Here is a 19,444-nt window from a genome sequence, read left to right as displayed (position 1 = left end):
GGGCATGCGCACTGCCCTGCCTGCCCCTGCCCTGGCGGCGACGGGCGCTGACCCTGCACCAGTGAAACCTAGGCCGGTGGACGAGCGCCAAAAGGCACCCTTCACGGAGAGGCAAGCTCGCCGTTATCCCACAGGCTGCAGTCTTTTACTCGGTGTCATTTGTCAGTTAAAAGTGTTAAACATCTATTGAGAACCTACTTTGGTAGAGCCTTCGTGCAGAACGCGGAACATACTCAGGTCATGGGGAACCAATTGCATTTGGCTTTGGGATTCCTTTTCGGATACTGGTTCCAGTCCTCTCTTTGACCAGATGAGAAAAGCGCATAGAGATTCAGTTAAGTCGCTTAGTCGTGTCCGACTCTTTGCGACCCCATGAACCGCACGCCGGTCCGGTCTCCGCTGCTCCCTGTCCATCACCAACTCCCGGAGTCCACCCAAACCCATGTCCATTGAGTCAGTGATGCCATCCAGCCATCTCATCCTCTGTCGTCCCCTTCTCCTGCCCTCAGTCTTTCCCAGCATCAGGGTCTTTTCAAATGAGTCAGATCTTGGCATCAGGTGGCCAAAGTATTACCCATTACCTGAATCTGCAAACCTTAACAACACTGTTAAGCAATTTGGGGAATGAGACTTGCCGCTGGCTAGGGTCTTGAGAAAACTTAGCCTAGAGGGGAAAGAGATGGAGTCATAAGATCAGATCACCTGGATTCTGCAAAGGCAGAAATCACACACAACACACACAAAATCAAATAATACATGAACTTTTCTTGGGGCCAAAATTGAACCTGAATGAAGGTTCATAGTGAAGGGCAAAAACGGTGGGTAGAAAGGTATTGATGCTCCTTTAGAAAAGACTGTTGATGCTTCACTTCAAATTTTCAGCTTTTTTCATTAGACAATTGATAACTACTAGAGATGTCAGGGAGAAGGGTCCAGTGGTGTGGGGGTCTGATTAATGCTGAATTTTGGAACATAAAGTGAAGACCAGACATGAAATGCTATTGAAGTATTAGGGTCCTGAATTCAAGTGTTGGCCTCAGGGAATGCGTGGACACGTTTTCAGAGATTGTGAAAGACAGAATTCCCTAGTTTTTGTCACTGTTTGAGAAATAGCTCTCTATTTCTCATGACGATACCTACTTTATTATACTTGATCATCAACCTTGGTAGATATTTATTAGTGGATAAATTAGACCTCTAAAATATACAGCTACAAACCCTAAATACTAGACCCTAGATACAAACCCTAAATATTTTGGGTTGACCAAAAAGTTCATTTGGGTTTTTCATAAGATGTGATAGAAAATCCCAACAAAATTTTTGGCCAACCCAATACTTCTTTTAAAATGAATTTGGCCCTGGGAGAATATACTTCTTCTTAATTGAAAAATAAAAGCAACAACAACAACAGCAACGTTAATTTGGGAGATAGTACACAAAATGAAAAATAAATCGATTTTGGAAAACAGAAAGTTCTTTTATAAACTCCAGATCCTTCATAGCAAACTGTTGGATGTTGTGCAGTTGTTCGGTGCTTATTGTATTCGATTGTAATGTCAGGGAGGAAGAAATTTCACTCTACCCTTCTGGCTGGTCTAAGAATTAGGTTGAGACAGAGTAACAGGAGAAAATCAAAACAAAAGTTTAATAACGTATTCATGGGAGAAAGCCAAAAAAATTGAGTAACTCACCAAAATGGCTCAAACCCCATCTTAAATATCTTCAGTTTAAAAATAAAAGTTGTTACCAACTGTGGCTGGGACTTCAGAGGGGAAGAAGACAATTCTTATGAAGGTGGAAAAGCAAATGTTTGGTAAATAAATGTTTTCTAGGCCCTGCAGAGACAAGAAGACACTGAGTAGACTCTGATCTGTAAGCTGTTCCCCTACCACCCTTAGCCCATATATTTTTTTGGTTGGTGTCTCTGGTAATAGCTCTGTTCCTGGAATATGCCTTTTATCTGAAACAATTAATTTTTTTTTTTTTTTTTTTTTACTGCACTGCACATCATGTGAGACCTTAGTTCCCCAACCAGGTATCTCACCCAAACCCCTTGCATTGGAAATGTGGAGTTCTAACCACTGGATCACCAGGAAAGTGCCTGTTTGTCGCAGTTATGGGGAAGGTCAAAGTTTCTTCCTGAGTCTTTTGGGTTTGATTGTTTTCAGTCTGAAAAAAATCTGCATACCAAAGAGACATTTGGGATGGCAAGTTTTGTTCCCCTTCAGTAGCATGGAATCATAATATTTACTTTGTATGATGGTTAATTTTATGTGTCTATTTGGCTAGGCCACTGTACGCAGGTATTTGGTCAAACATCGTCTGCATGTTTATGTAAAGTTGTTTTTTTCAGGTGAGATTGACATTTAAGTCAGTGGATTTTGAGTCAAGCAGATTGCATTCCATAATGTGGGTGGGCCTTATACAACAGAATAAGACTGAACTCCCTTGGAAAAAAAAATAATTCTGGACTTGAACTGCAGCTCTTCCCTGGGCCTCCAGCATGTCCGCTCACCCTGAAGACTTTGGACTTGTCGTCCTCCACAATCATGTGAGTCAATTCCTTATAAGTCTCTCTCTTTTTCTCTCTCTCTAGTTGGTTCTGCTTCTCTGAAGAACCCTGACTAATATACCTTGTGTGGTTATGAATATAAGGTAAGTTAATTATCATCTGAATCTAAAAAATGGGTATTATAATCTTTAATTTATAAGGTTGTGTAAAGTTAAAATAAAAATGAGTAAATCACCCAGCAGATGTTAGGGTCTGAATAAATGGCAACTACTATTACTTTTGAATGAATGCCAAAGGTAAAAACCAAAAGAGAAGAGAAGGTGGCTATTGAGCCTGTGAGATTTTCCTTAATTCCCTGGATAATACTATTAAATTTTAAAAATTGATTTAGGAGATAACAAAATTTTGGTCTCCCTAGTTGATATAGCAAAAAAGGTGATACACTGAAAAGGTGATAACATATGAAGATTTTGATTATTTGCAAGTAAATGCCTAATGAGTCATTAGCTAAAGATCGCTGTACCAGACATGCAAAGCAAAGACATGAGTTCACATCTGAGCATTTTATTTCAGTTCAAGTGCCAGTTCAATTAACTCTACTGGCTACCAGGAAGGAGAAACCTTAGAAGTGTTTACACTGGAAATAATTCCCAATCTTAGAGTAGGTGCGTGATATAGCACCCAATCAGTGTGTTTATTGAATCTGTTTTGAGACAAGGCTATAGCTGTTAGGAGCATGCAAAAATGGATAATATATTCCTTTTAATCTACAAATATTGCCATTTATTACATACTAGGCAACATTCCTGATCTCGGGGAACTGGTCAAATAGCCTGTGAGTAACCATAGCTGTAATTTAAGACAGAATGTGGCAAGAGCCTCAGGAAGAACATAGATGATTGAGCTATTTGTACCTTGTTCAGGAGGCTGATGCTGGGGGCTCCCCTTCCTCATCCTGCCTCCATTGTGAGCCCCAGTTTTGCACAGTTTGGTCTGATGCAAACCAGTGAAGTAGAGGAGTATCTTTTAAAAACGTTTTGAGCAAAGTGATGAATATTAAATAAAATAACCTTCTCATTCCCCTGACTCACTCACTTCAGAGCTTACAGGGTATAATAAGAAAGGGTGCGGCAGACCTCTTCAAGCCATTCAGAGGTGAAAGCTGCTCTTTTCCTCATTGTCTTTCTTTTCATGTCAAAGCTGTTGTTTTGTTTAAAGGGGAATTTACTTTAGAGTTAAAAACAGAAAACAAAAACAAATCTAAGGTAAATTCCCCTGATCTCATGAAGATTTATGAGGAAAATACATAAAAAATGAACATGACAATAGCAAATGGTGGGGACTGGTGTTCCTAAAAGGACAGGGAATATTTGAGTTGGAAACCATGAACCAGGTGGCCAGAGATGGCCATCGTGTTTACCTGTAGCTGCTGCCATGATGTGACCTCCTTTTTCCTTTTGGCTGAGAATAAAAGATTCCACCGTGGATGAGAATAAGCCAACTGTAGGACTGACAAAAGCAAGTGATTGAGGGGGAAATACACAGCAATTTTGTCATTTTTAAATAATCAGGATGTTAAATTGTATCATAAGAATTTGTGAATATATTCATTTCAGGAGTTTTGCCACAGTGAATGGGAAATAAATTAATCTGGGATTAAAGGAAACTCTATACTAGAAAAGGAAGAGTTTTAATAAAATCGCAAGGAATGGCCTCCAGCCATGGATGTTAATTATCATCTGATGAATAATAATGATAATAATAGGAGATGTGAAATAAGTTAAAAGATACATGCTGAGTCAAGTTTTTTAATTTTTTAAAAAAATTACCAACCCTGGAATGGTCCATTGCAAATTTAAGCAATGCGCTGGCGTTAAATGGTTTACAATTAGCTGAAAACACAATTAGCTCTACGCTACAGTTTCATACACAGCATCTTTTTTCTGTGATTTTTAAAAATTATTACTTTAAAAATATTCAACTTGATTAATATCCTGAGTGTTGCCTACTCAATAAAGAGAATTGCAATACACTTATTTCTTGTTGTTGATGTTGTTTAGTCATAAGTCGTGTCCAATTATTTTGTGACCCCATGGACTGTACCCCACCAGGCTTCTCTGTCCATGGGATTTCCCAGGCAAGAATACTGGAGTGGACTGCCATTTCCTTCTCCAGGGGATCCTACCAACCCAAGGATGGAACCCAAGTCTCCTGCATTGGTAGGCAGCTTCTTTACCACTGAGCCACCTGTGAACTTACTTCTTTCTATAAGAATATTTGATTATCAAAAATCAAAATTTGTCAGAATGCCCAGCAGGCACATTTGCTGTGATTTTTTAGATCTTACTTTCCTCTTCCCTGTTAATATTTTATCCCACTGACAAATGTCATTGATTGACACACAGCTTCTCAATATGATGACTTTGCACATTTTAATTATACTTGGAATTTTAAATGCTAAGTAAACTTTCCATCAGAGCTCTTATGATGGCTCAGTGGTAAAGAATCTGCCTGCCAGTGCAGAAGACGCAGGAGATGCAGTTTCAATACTTGGGTCGGGAAGATCCCTTGGAAGAAGAAATGGCAACTCACTCAGTATTCTTGCCTGGGAAGTCCCTTGGACAGAGGAGCCTGGTGGGCTACGGCTGATGGGGTAGCAAAGAGTTGGACATGACTTAGCAACTAAACAACAATGAATTATTTTCCATAAGCAATGATAAAACCATGTGGCAAACCCAGGACCGGGTTACAGAGGGTTATTTCTTTAAAAATGAACTGCCTACAGAATATTATATCTAGTTTGCCAATGTAAACACATACTTCATTAAGCAACAGTTTGTAAAGTCGCATGAATATTAAAATTATTTATATTCTAGTTTAGTGGGAGAGTTGAGGTGAGTACTGTCTGATGGAAAGACGTGTTAGCCACAAATTCGAGCTACATATGAAATTTAAAATTTTCCAGTAGCATTTTAAAGAGAAAGACTAGGTGAAATAACTTTAATAATGTCTTTTATTTAATCCAGATATTCAAAATATTATCATTTCATCATGTAATGTGTGTAAAAATTTATTAATGGCCTATTTTACATTTGTTTTCGTACTGAATCTTCAAAATCTGGTTCGTATTTTCCTCTTATAGCTCATCCTAATCCAGACAACAGTTTCAAATAGTCCTTGATAGTAGCTGCCTGTGACTAGGTGCCGTAGAACTGGACAGCAAAGATCTAGGACTCGGGCATTGGTTCTGAAACGTGGCTGCACAGAGGAATCACCTGAGAAAAGATGAAAAAATGTTGATACCTGTGTCATGGACCCATGATTCTGGTGTATTTGCTCTGGGCATTGGGAATTCAAAACCAAATTCAGGTGATTCTAATATGCAACAAAGTTTGACAATCACTAGTTTTATTTAAGGCTTTAATGTTATGAAAGCACTGTCAATTGTCCTTGAAACCAATGGAATTTAAAAATCATGCTGAAACATACTAGTGATATGCCATATATGGCACATGTAGATCACTAGTATTTTTATTTCTTTTTGGCTGCACTGGATCTTTGTTGCTTCTTGCAGGCTTTCTCTGCTTACGGAAAGCGGGGTCTGCTCTCTGGTTGCTGTGTGTGGGCTTCACATTGTGATGCCTTCTCTTACTGCAGAGCATGGGCTCTAGGGCGCGCAGGCTCCAGTAGTTGCAATGCCTGTTTCTCTGTGGCACGTGGGATCTTCCCCAATCAGAGATCAATCTCATGTCCCCTGCATCGGCAGGTGGATTCTTATCCACTGTACCAGCAGGGAAGTCCACTAGTATTTCTTAATAAAATTAACAGTTGCTAATAAGATTTCAAGTTTTGGTTATCTGGCCATGAATTCGGCTGTAACGTGGACAATTCCAGTCAAGATTTAACTTCAGTTCTCAATGAGAACTGTTAAGTATGACATTTCTGTATTTGTTCCCTGGAATTTTTAACCTTATGTTTGTTTAGCAAATCTCCTAATAGAGAAATCAACTCTGACAATGGAATCACAAAATTTGTCTATGATATCTGCATTTATTTAATATGTTTAACTCTTGTGTCCAATTATTTAATATGCTTAACTCTTATTTTCTTACTGAAAATATAAGAGCTAACCCACATTCATGACAAATATTTCCCCTCCTTGTTTCTACTCCATGATTGTTGATTATCTGTACCTCATATATCAGATATATTCTAATACTGCTTAGTAACAAACCACTTTAAGAGTTAGTGAATTTAAAACAACAACCTTTATTATCAATACTTCCATCAAGCCTCTGACTCTGCTCTGCAATTCTGCTCTGGGCCAGGCTTGCCTAATCTTGCCTGAACAATCTCAAGCATCCTCATTTAGCTGGTGGGGTGGGTGTCTGGAGGCTAGTTGGTCTAGACTGGACAACTGGAATAACCCAGCACTGTTCCTTGTTGTCTCTAATCTTCCAGCAGGCTAGCCCAGTGGGTTCTCAGAGTAGTGGTGGCCTTCCAAAAACTAAAAGTATGAAGGCGCATTTTAAAGCGTCTGACTGCATGAAGTTGATACTGTTTCATTGGCCAAAGTAAGCCATTGGCAAGCCCAGAGGGGATACAGGCAGGTTCATTCAATCTGCCAAGCCTTGGTCCTATTTGATTAGTCTTATCACACTTGACTCTGTGTATTTCCAGGTGTTGTTACTCTGCAGGGTATGTTGTTGTTATTTGTTTTTTATAAATCTGTTCTGGGTATTGCAATGTTGAATATCTCTTCCTATTGTAGATAGGATTTCTCTTTCTCTGAATGTTGCTACTATCCTTCTGTCTTATAGAACTTTTCTTTGGGGTTTAGTCATTTTTATACTTTTAAAACCTCTTTTAAAACTGATTCTATAGATGAATAACAGAAACAAATACAACCTTTGATCAGCCCAAAAATCAGTAAACTGATATAATATGTTCAAAAGACTGTGCATTGTATTGAGTTCCAAAAATGTTTCAAATGCTTTATATTTCATCAAAATTCTTAACCTGATTTCAAAATCATTAAGTAAACCAATACTTATATACATACAGTGTTGATAAATACTTCCTACTTATCTGTTATCCATTTAACATTTGTAGTTCATATGTGTGTTTTCCAATGTATTTATTTGTAATTAATGGCTCAATTCAGCATATATAAAATCATTTCTGGTTGAATTTTCAAGAAATTAGAGTAAAGAGTAATATAGAGAGATTTTCTCAAAACCAGACTTTAAAAGGCATTGGATCTTATCACTTGGTTATATGACTGAGCTGTGTTTTTAAGAAATAAAAGCAAGTACATTTCCTTCTCTGGGTTTACTTACTTGGCATCTGTGGAGGTTCAGAGTCCTATAGAAACCTTTATCCTTTTTCTATTTAAACAGTCATTGTAAACTGTTTGTTACTAGGCTGTAACCTTACAAGAGTAAATTACAGTTCATGGAACTGTGAATTACCATGCAACATTCTATGCCTACATGAGTAATGACAAAAAATAGATGAAGAAAACACCACCTACTTGTATTGCTCTGTTTGCCATTCTCAAAAAGGTTATTACTGCGCAGCTTCCCATAAGCTGGAAAAGGTATTATTGCTGATCAAATAACTTGGAATAGAAGAAGCCCTGAGGAGTCTAATTCTTCCAAGGTTAGCTTTGTAAGTTGGGAATATTCTGGAATGTGATAGCAAGAAGTTGTATCCTACTGGACATTCTTGGGGTGATTTTCCTCAGAAACCAAGCCCTCCAAACAATTTAAGTGCAAGTAGTGTTGTTGGAGGTGGTCCAAGGAAACACTGATAGTGAAGTGAAGCACGGGGAAGTGAAACGCTGAACAGGAGCTTGGTGCTTTGGGTGGTGGAACTGGAATCATTATGCACCGATTCTCCTCTAGACCATAAAGAATGAGGTTCTGCTCCCAGTTCAGTTCAGTTCAGTCACTCAGTCATGTCTGACTTTGCAGTCCCATGAATTGCAGACCACCAGACTTGCCTATCACCAGCTCCTGGAGCTTGCTCAAACTCATGTCCATCAAGTTGGTGATGCCATCCAGCCATCTCATCCTCTGTCGTCCCCTTCTCCTCCTGCCCCCAATCCCTCCCAGCATCAGGGTCATTTCCAATGTATCAGCTCTTCGCATCAGGTGGCCAGAGTATTGGAGCTTCAGCATTAGCATCAGTCCTTCCAATGAAAATCCCAGACTGATTTCCTTTAAGATTGATTGGTTGATCTCCTTGCAGTCCAAGGGACTCTGAAGTCTTCTCCAACACCACAGCTCAAAAGCATCAATTCTTCAGTGCTCAGCTTTCTTTATAGTCCAACTCTGACATCCATACATGACTACTGAAAAAAACTGGCTTTGACCAGACAGACCTTCGTCGGCAAAGTACTGTCTCTGCTTTTTAATATGCTGTCTAGGTTTGTCACAGCTTTTCTTCCAAGGAGCAAGTATCTTTTAATTTCATGGCTGCAGTCACCATCTGCAGTGATTTTGGAGCCCAATAAAATAAAATCTGATACTATTTCCATTATTCCCCCATCTATTTGCCATGAAGTGATGGGACTGGATGTCATAATCTTCATTTTCTGAGTGTGGAGTTTTAAGCCAGCTTTTTCCCTCTTCTCTTTCACTTTCGTCAAGTGGTTCTTCAGGTCCTCTTTGCTTTCTGCCATAAAGGTAGTGTCATCTGCTTGTCTGAGGTTATTGATATTTCTCCTGGCAATCTTTATTCCAGCTTGTGCTTCTTCCAGCCCAGCATTTCTCATGATGTACTCTGCAAATAAGTTAAATAACCAGGGTGACAATATATAGCCTTGACGTACTCCTTTTCCTATTTGGAACCAGTCTGTTGTTCCATGTCCAATTCTGTTGCTTCCTGACCTGCATACAGGTTTTTCAAGAGGCAGGTCAGGTGGCCGCTTCTGAGTTTTCCAAATTTGCTGGCATATTGAATGAAGCATTTTCACAGCATCATCTTTTAGGACTTGAAATAGCTCAACTGGAATTCCATCACCTCTGCTAGCTTTATTTGTCATGATGTTTCCTAAGGCCCACTTGACTTCATATTCCAGGATGTGTGGCTCTAGGTGAGTGATCACACCATCATGGTTATCTGGATCATGAAGATCTTTTTTTTTTTTTAATAGTTCTTCTGTGTATTCTTGCCACCTCTTAATATCTTCTGCTTGTTAGGTCCGTACTGTTTCTGTCCTTTATTGGGCCCGTCTTCACATGAAATTTTCCTTTGGTATCTCTAATTTTCTTGAAGAGATCTCTAGTCTTTCCCATTCTATTGTTTTCCTGTATTTTTTGCATTGATCACTGAGGAAGGTTTTCGTATCTCTCCTTGCTGTTCTTTGGAACTCTGCATTCAGATGGGTATATCTTTCCTTTTCCCCTTTGCTAATTTTAGCTTCTCTTCTTTTCTCAGCTATTTGTAAGGCCTCCCCAAACAAGCATTTTGCCGTTTTGCATTTCTTTTTTTGTGGATGGTCTTGATCATCACCTCCTGTACAGTGTCACGAACCTCCATCCATAGTTCTTCAGGCACTCTGTCTATCAGATCTAATCCCTTGAATCTATTTGTCACCTCCAATGTATAATCATAAGGGATTTGATTTAGGTCATACCTGTCTGGGCTAGTGGTTTTCCCTACTTTCTTCAGTATCAGTCTGAATTTGGCAATCTGAGCTCCCAGGAAAACTGATTTCTCTGCACTTCCATTCAACTCTTACTTGTGAGTTAAAGGTGGTTCAGTGACCAGAAAAAAAGGCAAAGAATCTCAATTGCTGGCAACTGGAGGCGAGGTATCTTGCACTAGTAAGTGTGAGGGGATGTGAGCAGGGCAGCTCCACGTGCGTCAGGTATACATGGACACAGAGGGGCATCATCAGGCCTGTCCCAGGGGCCTGGGAAGCTAAATATTGTTTTAATTTCCCTCGATGATAGTCTCTTGTCCCTTGATTTCTTCTCTGATCCTCTCTGATTTCCTCAACCTCTCAGTATAGGAATGCCCTAAAGATATGCATAGCAGATAGTGACCCACTATTCCCTGGTTGCTCAGATGGTAAAGAATTGTCTGCAATATGGGAGACCTGGGTTTGATCCCTGGGTGGGACAATCCCCTGGAGAAGGGAATGGCTACCCACTCCAGTATTCTTGCCTGGAGAATTCTGTAGACAGAGGAGCCTGGCAGGCTGTGGTCCATGGTGTCACAAAGAGTCGAACATGATTGAGTGACTGACACTTCATGCCCAGGACAAAATGGGTTTGCCAGATGACCCGGTTACTTGCACACCTGAGCAGGGCGCCTTACATCCAGATTGTTTCCAGAAAGTTTGGGAAAATTGTACCAAGGTAGCAATACCTTGGAGATGATCTGAAGAAAGGGCATTAGTCAATTTCCATCCAGGCCAGTTGTTCTCACCTGGAGGAAATTTTAACCCTCTTTTCCTTCCTGGAGATGTTTGGCACTGGCTGGAGACCTTTTTGCTTGTCTCATCATGAGGGGGAGCATGGTTAGAAGTCAAGGCTGCTGCTGAACATCTTACAATGCACTGGAGAGCAGTTCCCATGCCACAGAGAATCAGCCATCCTAAAAGTTCAGTTGTGATAGCCTTCAGGGACTCTGATCTAGAGAAAAAACATCAGTGGGAAAGGAAGAAGCTACAGGTCGTTCATTCCAATTTCGTCTCCTAATCTTTACTCCCAATTTTTGCTCTAATAAAGTTTCCATTGATTTCTAAAGGTGTTTCTAAGCATGTTGGGAGGCTCATTATGTTTGTGAAACTTGAGTAAATTGAATAAAGGAATAGCATTCTGACCTTTTAAAATGTTTTCAGATGCTGGGCACTGAATTGAAATGTTAAATCCAAAGAACCAACTAATGCCGATTAGCAGTGATATGGCAAAAAGGGCAGTTTTCTTTTGACAAACCAAGTCACGAAGGACAGAAAGAGACTGACACTCAGTGATTAATTTCTGGAAATGTGGCTGAACGAATCAAATTATGGATCATTTGATGCCATTAAATTTGAGTTCCTGCGTTATATGTGGACCTTTTGCTTTTCAGGCATTCTCAGTGTGTGAAATTGAATGTGCCATTTACAAGCTATCATGTAATTTTCTGTTTTCTGAAACAAAGGCAACAATCTGGGTACATTAAAGACCATTATATAATTGACAAACCTGCTTTTTAAAACTTGATCTAAAACACAATTACTGTCATATGCTAAAGAGAGTTATCCTTAACAGTGAAAAAATCATTTAAAAATTAAAATTAAAACCCTCTTTGCTTTATTCCAACAAAAATGTCTTCCTTGTGTATGCATTTTCACAGTTTACAGAGTTTCTTTTTTTCATACCTGTTAACTCACTTGATTTTCAAATTAACCCTGTGAATAGAGTAGATATCATTTTTCCCATTTTTAAAATTAGGAAGCTAAAATTCAGAGAACATAGTTTACTGAAATAAAAATTTGGTTGTCGGGAATTCACTGGCAGTCCAGAGGTTAGGACTCTGTACTTTCAGTGCCAAGTGTGCAGGTTCAATCCCTTACCTGGGAAATAAGATCCTATATCCTGCAAGTCAAGCAGCCACCAAAAAGAAAAAAAAAAAAATTGGTTGTCTTACAAATAATGAACACTAAGGGCTTCCCTGCTGTCTCAGATGGTAAAGACTCCCCCTGCAATGCAGGAGACATGGGTTTGATCCCTGTGTTGAGAAGATCCCCTGGTGAAGGGAATGACCACCCACTCCAGTATTCTTGCCTGGAGAAGTCCATGGATAGAGGAAACTGGTGGCCTACAGTCCATGGTGTCACAAGGAGTCAGACACGACTGAGTGACTAACACTTTCTCTTGTATCAAAACCATATGGTGTTGTTATTTGTAAGACAAGCAAATTTTTATCACATCATATTATATATTTCTTTGACACTGTTTAATATCAAATTTTAAAAATGTTATCAAAGTATATATAACATACCTGTGGAAAGGTATGCAGATCATAATTGTGCAAATCAATTAATTTTTGCAGCCTAGAAGCATCCATGTAACTAGCAGTATTCAAAAGCAGAGACATTACTTTGCCAACTAAGGTCTATCTAGTCAAGGCTATAGTTTTTCCTGTGGTCATGTATGGATGTGAGAGTTGGACTGTGAAGAAGGCTGAGCGCTGAAGAATTGATGCTTTTGAACTGTGGTGTTGGAGAAGATTCTTGAGAGTCCCTTGGACTGCAAGGAGATCCAACCAGTCCATTCTGAAGGAGATCAACCCTGGGATTTCCTTGAAAGGAATGATGCTAAAGCTGAAACTCCAGTACTTTGGCCACCTCATGCGAAGAGATGACTCATTGGAAAAGACTCTGATGCTGGGTGGGATTGAGGGCAGGAGGAGAAGGGGATGACCGAGGATGAGATGGCTGGGTGGCATCACGGACTCGATGGCCGTGAGTCTGAGTGAACTCCGGGAGATGGTGATGGACAGGGAGGCCTGGCGTGCTGCGATTCATGGGGTCACAAAGAGTCGGACATGACTGAGCGACTGAACTGAACTAGCACTCAGACCAAGAAGCATAGCTTGACCATCATTCCCAAAAGCCCACCTCACACCCATTTTGAACACCACTACACAATTCCCTAGGGTAACACCTCATTTGTTTCTGATGGTATTGGTTCATTTTGCCTGTTTTTAGATTTTCTATAAATGTAATCATACGTTGTATCTCTTTTCTGTCTGTCTTTGCTCAGTATTAAGTTTCTGAACTCCATTCAGATTTTGGGTTTGGTTGTAGGTCATTCTGATTATTCATCCCATGTGTGGCTATTTCAAAATTTCATCATCCAATGTGACCATTGATGAGCATGGTGGCTGTTTTCCAGCCACAGTGGTGTACATGTACATGTCTTTGGTGAACACAGGGACATATTTCCATTGGACTTAAACCTAGAAGGGCAACCCACTCCAGTATTCTTGCTTGGAGAATCCCGTGGAGAGAGGATCCTGTCCGGCTACAGTCCATGGGTTTGCAAAGACTCCCACAACTGAGCAACTAACACGTATATACCTAGAAAGAGGATTGCAGAGTCAGAGGATTTGTGTATAAGACAGCTTAGTAGACATCACTCAACAAATTTGTTGTACAGATTTACAATTCCAACAGCCATTGTGTGAGAGCTGTCTCTTATCCTTGCCAACGCTTCATCTTATGTCATTTTCACCTTATTCCTTCTGTTAGGTGTGGTATTGCCTCATAAAGATACTGCACTTTGTTTTAATTTAGTCTAATTTTTATTTTTTAATTTTATTTTTACTTTATTTTTCTTTACAATACTGTATTGGTTTTGCATTGAGATGACATTATTTGTATTGCCATGAATCCACCACGGGTGTATACGAGCTCCCAATCCTGAATCCCTCTCTCCCCTCCCACCCCATATCGTCTCTCTGGATCATCCCCATGCACCAGCCCCAAGCATCCTGTATTGTTTAATTTTTTAAAAGCAGAATGTCTTTTATTTGAATACTTTGTTGGTACAGAGCGTGTGGAGGAGGAAGACTTTTTAAGGAAAAAATACCACTGGCAGCAATACAATTAAAATGGAAAAAAACCCCATAATTTCAAATATAACACAAATGACAGATACATTAGCATTCTCTGAAGCCCACTTAGGGCAGGCCATCATCATCTGATAAGTTGTAGTTTAATTTAAACACACTTAAAACATGAATATTTGGAACTGTCAAAAAGAAATACCACAGTTATGAAAGATGACCCAGCAAATCAAAGAGTGTATCATGATTAACTAAATATCTTTATTGGAACCAGCATGTGAAAATTAGAAAACAGTGAAACCATTTGCTTAATAAAACACCGCAAACAGTGTTTGTTTTATGAAGTGAAAGTGAACGTGAGTTGCTCAGTTGTGTCTGACTCTTTGCGACCTCATGGACCATACATTCCATGGAATTCTCCAGGTGAGAATACTGGAGTGGGTAGCCTTTCCCCTCTCCAGGGCATCTTCCCAACCCAAGGATCAAACCCAGGTCTCCTGCGTTGTAGGTGGATTCTTACCTGCTGAGCCACAAGGGAAGCCCAAGAATCCCAGAGTGGGTAGCCTATCCCTTCTTCAGCAGATCTTCCCGACCTGGAATCGAACTGGGGTCTCCTGCGTTGCAGGTGGATACTTAACCAACTGAGCTATCAGTTTGTAGCATAAATAAGACTGTGTTGGACATTTCATATTGAAATTTATATTTCCAATACAAAGAATAGGCTCTGCCTATTATAGCAGGATGACACAAATTTAGTTTTCAGTTTCTCCAGATTCCCAGAGTGAGACAAGAGCAGCAATGAAACAAGTCTCAGGATCATCTGAGACTTCAGCCAGCAACCAGCACAGCTGGTGTAATTTTCCCAGATCTCCTTGAACGTCACCCTAGTTTACTGTCTCACTTTTCACTGGAGACACAGTAAGCACCATTGTTATTGTTCGGTTCCTCTGTCATGTCCCACTGACTCTTTATGACCCCCATGGACTGCAGCATGCCAGGCTCCCCTGTCTTGCATCATCTCCTGTAGTTTGCTCAAACTCATGTGCATTGAATCAGTGATGCCATCTAACCATTTCATCCTCTGTAGCCCCCTTCTCCTCCTGTATGCACTCTTTCCCAGCATCAGGGTCTTTTCTAATGAGTTGGCTCTTCACATCATGTGGCCAGATTATTGTAGCTGCAGCTGCAGCTTCAGCATCAGTCCTTTCAATGAATAACCATAGTTGTTTTCCTTTAGGATTGACTGGTTTGATCTCCTTACTGTCCAAAGGACTCTCAGTCTTCTCCAGCATGACAGTTGGACAGCATCAATTCTTCAGCACTCAGCTTTCTTTGTGGTCCAACTCACATCTGTGCATGAATACTGGAAAAACCATGGCTTTGACTAGATGGACCTTTGTCAGTAAAATAATTTCTCTGCTTTTTACTATAGTGCCTAGGTTTGTCATAGCTTTTCTTCCAAGGAGCAAGCGTCTTTTAATTTCACGGTGGCAGTCACCATCTGCAGTGATTTTGGAGCCCAAGAAAATAAAGTCTGTCAGTGTTTCATCGTTTCCCCATCTATTTGCCATGAAGTGATGGGACTAGATGCCATGATCTTCGTTTTCTGAATGTTGAGTTCTAAGCCAGCTTTTTCACTCTCCTCTTTCATTTTCATCAAGCGACTCTTTCATTCCTCTTCACTTTATGCCATAAGGGTGGTGTCATCTGCATATCTGAGGTTATTGATATTTCTCCTGGCAACCTTGGTTCCAGCTTGAGTTTTATCCAGCCCAGAGTTTCCCATGATGTACTCTGCATATAAGTTAAATAAGCAGGGTGACAATATACAGCCTTGCCGTACTCCTTTCCCGATTTGGAACTGGTCTGTTATTCCATGTCCAGCTCTAACTGGTGCTTCCTGACCAACATACTGGTTTCTCTGCAGACAGGGAAGATGGTCTGGTATTCCCATCTCTGGAATAATTTTCCACAGCGATGTTGTGATCCATACAGTCAAAGGCTTTAGGATAGTTAATAAAGCAGAAGTAGATATTTTTCAAGAATTTTCTTGCTTTTTTGATGATGCAAGGAATGTTGGCAATTTGATCTCTGATTCCTCTTCCTTTTCTAAATCTAGCTTGAACATCTGGAATTTCTCGACTCATGGACTGTTGAAGCCAAGCGTGAAGGATTTTGAGCATTACCTTGCTAGCATGTGAAATGAGTGCAATTGTGCCATAGTTTGAACAGTTTGGCATTGCCCTTCTTTGGGACTGGAATGAAAACTGACCTTTTCCAGTCCTGTGGCTGCTGCTGAGTTTTCCAAATTTACTGGCATATTGAGTGGAGCACTTTCACACCATCATCTTTTACGATTTGAAATAGCTTAGCTGGAATTCCATCACTTGACTAACTTTGTTCATAGAGAGGCTTCCTAAGGCCCACTTGACTTCGCATTCCAGGATGTTTGGCTCTAGGTGAGTAATCACACCATCGTGATTATCTGGGGTCATTAAGATCTTCTTTGTATAGTTCTTCTGTGTATTCTTGCCACCCCTTCTAAATATCTTCTGTTAGGTCCATACCATTTCTGTCCCTTATTATGCCCATCTTTGCATGAGGTGTTCCCTTGGCATCTCTAATTTTCTTGAAAAGATCTCTAGTGCTTCCCATTCTATTGCTTTCCTCTGTTTCTTTGCCTTGTTCACTTAAGAAGGCTTTCTTATCTCTCCTTGCTATTCTTTGGAACTCTGCATTCGGATACATACATCTTTTCCTTTCTCCTTTGCCTTTCACTTCTCTTCTTTTCTCAGCTATTTGTAAGGCTTCCTCAGGCAACCATTTTGCCTTTTTGCATTTCTTTTTCTTAAGTATGTTCTTGATCTCTGCCTCCTGTACTGTGTTATGAACCTCCATCCATAGTTTTTCAGGCACTCTGTCTATCAGATCTAATCCCTTGAATCTACTTGTCACTTCCACTGTGTAATCGTAAGGGGTTTGATTTAGGTCATACCTGAATGGTCTAGTGGTTTTCCCTACTTTCTTCAATTTAAGGCTGAATTTGGCAATAAGGAAATCATGATCTGAGCCACAGTCAGCTCCCAGTCTTGTTTTTGCTGACTGTACAGAGCTTCTCCATCTTTGGCTGCAAAGAATATAATCACTCTGATTTCGGTGTTGACCGTCTGGTGATGTCCGTGTGTCCATGTCTGTGGTGTTGTTGGAAAAGTGTGTTTGCTATGACTGATGTGTTCTCTTGGCAAAACTCTTTTCCACTTTGCCCTGCTTCATTCTGTACTCTAAGGCCAATTGCCTGTTGTTCCAGATATCTCTTGACTTCCTACTTTTGCATTTCCAGTCTCCTGTGATGAAAAGGACATCTTTTGGTGTTAGTTCTAGAAGTTCTTAGAGGTCTTCATAGAACTGCCCAACCTGGGGATCTAGCAAACAGACTGGGAATCCACAGGTAATCTGACTGTGAAGACCCGTGGGATTTGATTACAGAACTTCCGCAGAATGAGGGGAAACAGAGACTTTCCTCTTAGAGAGCACAAGCAAATTCCTGTGAGTGCCAAGACCCCAGAGAAAGGCACAGGGACCCTACAGGAGACTGAACCAAACCTACCTGCTAGTGTTGGAGGGTCCCTGGTGGAGGTGTGGATCTGTCCTGGCTCACTGTGGGGACAGAGGCACTGGCAGCAGCAGTCCTGGAAGGACTGGGGGGGAGGGGCCCTGGAAGGGGCCCCTGAGTGTAAGTCCTCTTGGAGGTTGCCATTAACCCTACCATAAAGCCCATAGACCTCAGGGCCATGTTGCCTCAGGCTGAACAACTAACAAGGAGTGCAACCCCACACTTAGACGATGATTGGATGAAAGCTATGCTGATGGTGGCCTTGCCCCACAGAGCAAGACTCAGTTTTCCCAACTACCAACCCCTCCCATCAGGAAGCTTACACAAGCCTCTTAGCCTCCTCCACCAGAAAGCAGACAGAAAAAGCAAGAAGACCCACAATCACACACCAGCTAGAACCAGAACTGCATCACAGAAAGTTAACCAGGAAGACAAAGCAAAGGGTTTTGTCCAGATGAAGGGCCAAGGTAAAATCCCAGAAAAACAATAAAGTGGAGATAGGCAACCTTCTGGAAAAAGAATTTAGAATAATGATAGTGAAGATGATCCAGGATCTTGAGAAAAGAATGGAGGGAAAAATAGAGGAGATGCAAGAAATGTGTACTAAAGACCTAGAAGAATTAAAGAACAAACAATCAGAGATGAACAATCCACTAGAAGGAACCAATAGCAGAATAACGGAGGCAGAAGGACGGGTACTGGAGGTGAGAATGGTAGAGTATCACTGCCACATAACGGAATATGGAAAAAAAGAATGAAAAAACAAAAATAAAAGAAGGTGGCCTAAGAAGACTTCTGGGACAACACTAAACACACCAACATTTGCATTATGGGGGTCCCAGAAGGAGAAGAGAGAGAGAAAGGACCCAGGAAAATATTTGAAGAAGTAATAGCTGAAAAGTTCCATAACATGGGAATGAAATAGTCAGCCAAGTCCAGGAAGTGCAGAGAGTTCCAGGCAGTATAAACCCAAGGTGAAACACACCAAGACATATAGTAATCAAAAATTATAAAAATTAAAGCCAAAGGTAAAATATTAAAAACAACAAGGGAAAAATGACAAATAATGTTCAAGGAAACTCTCATCAGGCTATCAGCTGATTTCTCAATGGAAACTCTACAAGCCAAAAGGGAATAGCATGACATATTCTAAGTGATGAAAGGGAAGAACCTACAAGCAAACATACTCTACCCATCATGGCTCTCCTTCAAATCTGATGGAGGAATCAAAAGCTCTCCTGACATGGACTGGCTGGGTAGATAAGAAAATGTGCATGTATGTACTTCCACTTAGCACATCACTCTACTTAACTCCCCAAATTATGTGTGATTATTTCATATTTTTAGGTTAATCATGTTTCCAGTGTGGCTTGCAATTGTAATTATCTTCTGTTTTTTTGTCTATTGTTGTGAAAACTTATAAATATCTTTTAATTTGTGATTATGTAACTATTATTTGCTTAATACCATTGTATCATGATTGGTCAACAGAAAATAATAGAATTCTATGTCACTAAAACTAGCATTGAACAGAAAAACCTGTACTCACTTTTTAAAATCTAGATGCATACCGGATTTATCTCGGAACTTTTTGAAAAATACAAATGCCCAGGTATTGCTATTCTTATACAAGGTCCAGTTGTGTTTCTAATGAGCAGCCATGTTTAAAAACAACTGGACTATATGATGATCTTTTATTTTTATCTAGTTTGTTTCACTTTATCCTTTATCTATTTCATACTCAGTGTTCC

General features: G+C 40.2%; 1 long non-coding RNA gene across 1 annotated transcript in view; it reads left to right on the top strand.

Moving 5' to 3' along the window:
* Nucleotides 1-31: 31 nt before the first annotated feature.
* Nucleotides 32-19,444, top strand: part of LOC121816291 (uncharacterized) — a 167,971-nt gene continuing 148,558 nt past the window's right edge. The window contains exon 1 of the long non-coding RNA XR_006055804.2: nt 32-2,551. This is a non-coding gene — a long non-coding RNA (uncharacterized LOC121816291). The remainder of the gene's footprint in view (nt 2,552-19,444) is intronic.

The sequence above is a fragment of the Ovis aries genome, chromosome 13 (genome assembly GCF_016772045.2).
Source record: "Ovis aries strain OAR_USU_Benz2616 breed Rambouillet chromosome 13, ARS-UI_Ramb_v3.0, whole genome shotgun sequence".
In the NCBI taxonomy this organism is placed as follows: domain Eukaryota; kingdom Metazoa; phylum Chordata; class Mammalia; order Artiodactyla; family Bovidae; genus Ovis; species Ovis aries.
This window is presented reverse-complemented; position numbering and strand designations above follow the sequence as displayed.